Source organism: Jaculus jaculus, chromosome 7, assembly GCF_020740685.1.
Source record: "Jaculus jaculus isolate mJacJac1 chromosome 7, mJacJac1.mat.Y.cur, whole genome shotgun sequence".
Lineage (NCBI taxonomy): Eukaryota > Metazoa > Chordata > Mammalia > Rodentia > Dipodidae > Jaculus > Jaculus jaculus.
The window spans coordinates 60,377,224-60,382,157 of NC_059108.1; the positions used below are offsets into that span (position 1 = coordinate 60,377,224).

The 4,934-nt window shown below is 40.4% G+C and overlaps 1 pseudogene; it reads right to left on the reverse strand.

The window, feature by feature from the left end:
- Positions 1–395: 395 nt before the first annotated feature.
- On the reverse strand, positions 396–1,939 carry LOC101614694 (annotated as a pseudogene).
- Positions 1,940–4,934: the final 2,995 nt, after the last annotated feature.

The following is a 4,934-nucleotide window of genomic DNA, read 5'->3' on the forward strand; positions in this document are numbered from 1 at the left end:
TTGACCAACATAAAATTTACTTAAAACTTGTATTTTATATATGCTCAACTCTTTCTCATCCTAACACTCAATGATTACAAAGACTGAACTGAACTCAAAAGACTTTAAGCAATTATTTTAGGCAGTATCTCAGAAATAACTTGCAAATACAAAACAATTATACCAGCAAGGTAATTACAAACACTTGTAAATGGCACTGAAGGACCAGCCTGGAAGGCTGGCTCCATGGGCAGATGCACGTCATCTGAGACTACACACCCAGCAACACTTCTCCCAACTTAAATGCCATTCATTATCTTAGGCGAGCTACAAAGCAACTGCAGGCTCATGAGTGTCACTCCATGTGCAGCAACTGAACATATATATTCCAAGAAAGTACTTGAAGACACATGCAAGTGGAAATGTGCCCCATTCAGAGCAGAGCGTCACAAGAGCTCCCCCTCTCCGGCCAGCTCCCTGGGGCCACTGAGTGGTTCCTGCTCTTAGAAAGACAAGATGGTCTTGGTAATGATCTCCACAGACTCCCGGATCTCATCCTCCTTGATCACGAGTGGAGGGGCAAGCCTGATGATATCGCCATGGGTTGGTTTGGCCAAAAGCCCATTATCTCGGAGTCGCAGACACACCTTCCAAGCATTGTAATCTTTGGTTTCTCTAATAACCATGGCATTGAGCAATCCTTTTCCTCTCACAGCAGTCACAACATCAGAGGGCAGCTTCATGAGCTCATTTCTCAAGATGGATCCCATTTTGTCTGCATTGGCAGCAAGATTTTCTTCTTCTAAAACCTCAATAGCCATGATGGCCACTCAGCAGCCTAGTGGATTCCCACCATATGTTGACCCATGTTCACCTGGTTTGATGGTCAGCATTATCTCATCATCACACAGCACTGCTGATACAGGGTATAGTCCACCAGAAAGAGCCTTTCTAAGAAGAACTATGTCAGGTCTGACATTTTCATGATCAACAGCCAGCCATCTACCAGTTCTGGCCAATCCCGTCTGTATTTCATCAGCAATAAACAGGACCTGGTGCCTGGGGCAAAGTTCTCACACTCCCACTAGGTAGCCTGGATCCAGAACAACAACTCCTGCTTCACCCTGGATTGGCTCCACCATGAAGGTGGCAACATTTGGATCCTGAAGGGCACGCTCAAGTGCAGGAAGGTCATTATACGGGATGATTTCAAAGCCTGGCATAAAAAACCCGTCATAACTGGTTGGGTCTGTGGAACTGGAGATAGCAGACAATGTTCTGCCCCAAAAGTTTCCAGCTGCAAAAATAATCTTTGCTTTGTACTTCTGAATGCCTTTCTGAGTGTAGCCCCAGCGACGAGCAAGTTTACAAGCAGTCTCTCCAGCCTCCACTCCTAAATTCATAGGAAGAACCTTCTGGAAGTTGAAAAGTTTAGTGACGTACTCCTCCTGGTCACCAAGTACATTATTGTAGAAAGCCCAGGACGTCAAGGTCAACTTGTCCACTTGGCTCTTCAGAGCATTCACGGTCTTGGGATGGCAATGCCCTTGGCTGACAGCACCGTAGGCACTCAGGAAGTCAAAATATTGTCTGCCTTCAACATCCCACACATAAATACCTTTTCCTTTCTCCAGAGCTACTGGTAAAGGATGGTAATTATGTGCCCCATACTTAGACTCCCATTCAAAGATGTAATCCGAGGACAGAGGGCCTTGCACTGTCTTTTTAGTTGCAACAGATGTGGCAGAAGCTGCGGAAGAATGGAGTCCCCGACAAAGACCAGCAGCGGTGTGCACGCGAGCCAGCTTGCCCAGCATCGTGGAGGTGTTTCAGGAGTGGAAAAGCACAGACCACTATTCTTTTTTCCCACGATTCAGAGAATTCAGATTGGTAACCAAATCCAAGGACAGTCTCCAGAGGGTCCAATAATTCCTGACGGCTTCTGGAAAGCAGCCCGAGCCCAGCGCTGCCACGGAGCACAGAGGCCGTTATTATATTGTTTTATATTGTTTCATAAGTGTTATACGTCAAATTTGTTAGAAAATACACAATTCATAACATCTCTAGCATTTAAGTAGAAGAATTGAATATATTATTACATTGTTAAATAAAAAGTACACTCTAGAAATTTTATTTATAAAGAACAGAAAATACTGGTAATATTTATTTCAATATGTACCCTGACCATTATCACAATAAGTATATCCTTTCACTTTGGTTAGTCTCAATGATTTTGGCCAAAATTATCACCATTCATATGCCTGTCTCAAACTATCTCCCAACTGAACTTAGATCCTATGTTGAATATAAATATATTTAGTGTGGCATTGAGCTACCCAAACTGACTGAACTGCTCCAAAAATCTTGTATCAATTATTGTTAATATTTTTGTATTGTTCATTGTGGTTTTGCTTATCTAACTGAATCCTGACTTCCCAAGAATGTCAATGATGCATGCAGACAGTGTTGTTTTGGAATCACTGCTTTTTAGAAATTTTCATCCCAGTGGCATGAATGCAATCCACATTAATGGGATCCTGTTTGTCTCACTTTCAGTAGTAGTTCTGACAGACAGACTCTGTGATATTCCTAACTGATAATTTACCTTTCTATTGTTGGGACAAAACACCCAACAAGAAGCATCTGATAGAAATAAAGAATTTATCTTGAGATACATATATATATAATTTTTATTTATTTGAGAGACAGAGAAAGAGAGATGGGGTATGGGTGCAACAGGGCCTCTAGCCACTGAAAACCAACTCCAGATTCATCTTAGCTTAGAGTTTTAAGGAGAAGTTTTATCATAGTGGGGAAAGCATGTCAGAAAACTCAGCTTAGTATCACATCTGATCATATTAGGTGGAGGAAGTAGGAAAAGTGAGCTAAATCTGATGACACACCTCTTCTAACAAGGCTCCATCTCCCAAAGACATAACAAAAGCTCAAATTGTCACCAGGTGCAGACCATGTATTCAGAATATGTAAGATTATGGGAACATTTAGCATTCAAAGCACCATATTCTGCAAGATACCCATAATCTCATGGTCAATTCCCTAAGTCAAATTTATTTTGTCCAATTTTTTTAAAGTTCCAATAGTTTTTTTTGTTTAACCAGTCTCAACACTATTCAAAAGTCTAAGTCTAACTTGAAACCCAAGACAACTTCTCAACTGTGACCCCAGTAAAATCAAAATACAAGTATTTTCTTCTAGTACATAATAACACAGACTAATTATTCTTATTGGAGAAATAGGTTTATTTTATAGACAGGGAATATTGGATCACTGAAAACTGAAAACCATCAAGAAAAATATCAAATACGATAGCCCATTGGCCAGAACTTGGGACTTGTAATGAAACCCTTTGAGATGCAAAAGGCTTGGCAGCTCCTCCACGTCAAATGTGCTCATTGTTTCTTGAACCAGCAGCTCTTCTTAGTGGCTGTTTCATAGTCCTGGTATCTCCAACATCCTGGGGTTTCACTCTACCCAAAAGGTCATTTTTGCATTTCCAGGCTATGGCCTATTATGGAGATATAAGGATATCAACCTCAATTCACGTGTCCAAAACCATATAAATTCCAAGAACCTACATTTCTTCTTTTATCCTGATTCCCAAACCAGTACTAGGTAGCCAATCATGTCCCAATGTTTAAGTCCAAGGGTAATGTGATTTTGAGGACCAGGAAACTAATTCAGCATTCTTTCTTCAGATCTCCTCTTCTCAAAAGGATCAGTTCTACTCCTGTTGTCCCAGGACAGAGCAGCTGGCCCATGATCATTGGTGGTGATCTCTTAATCAAGTGCAGCTTAATGAATTATAGCCTATGTGCCTGGAATACAAACCTGCTTACACATTTCCTGTGCCAAATTTCACATTGTTTTTTTATATCCCACTGCTCTACACTTAACTCTGCCAAAGATACCAGTCCATTCCCTTTAAATTCAACTTTGTTCCAGTTCTCAAGTCACAGCCAGTCTCAGGAAGGCAGCCAGAATGTCACAAGGATTGCCTCTAGCCAAGCTCTCTATAAAATCATTTCTTTCTTCTTTGAAACCCAATAAGCTAAGCTTTCACAATCCACAGGTTTCTAAATTGTGATATTTCAAATTTTCAACAAAATGACACATTAAGCTCTGTTTCCTTTAACAAATATTTCCATATTCCTCCTGCAAACCAAGGACTAGAAATCAAATAGTCAGGTTCACGGTAACAACCCCATTCCTGGTACAAATTTTCTCCAACAGTTACCTTCTCATGCTGAGAAAAACAACCAACCAGAAGCAGATAATAGCTCATGGTTTCCAAGGGAACTTTCATCATGCAGAGAATGTATGGCAGTGCAGACAACTGGTCAGCTCACCTGGGAGGAAGCAATCAGATGGAGCTGGCTCTGAACATCCTTACTACATTAATAAACCCAAGTTCTTCCCCAAGTGATACACTTCCTCTGTCAAGCATCCACTTAAGATGCTTGCCTGGAAATCCTAAGAACCCAGCTTTGGTTCCCCAGTACGCACATAAGCCAGATGCACAAGGTGGTGCATGCATCTAGAGTTTGTTTGCAATGTCTAGGGGCCCTGGCATGTTTCAGCTGCTTAAGGGGGAAAGGGACAATATGTGTGTGTGTTTGTGTATATATGTACAAATATATATGTGTATATGTATACATACATATGAGATAGTATTTTAGAATATATTTATAATTTATTTTAAATTTAAGTACTAATTTTTTTTCTAGGTGGGTTAGTATACCCTCTTTCTTTCCAATCACTTCTTGCACATGCTAATTCATAAACAGTTCATATCACTTGCTATTTCCTGCCAAAGCATGACTCAAACTACTAGCAAAAATATTTGTTGATTGACTGAATTATAAGAAATATATGACAAGTATCAAACACATGAATGAATGTTAGTGAATGTTAGATTGGCAAGAGACAATTATATT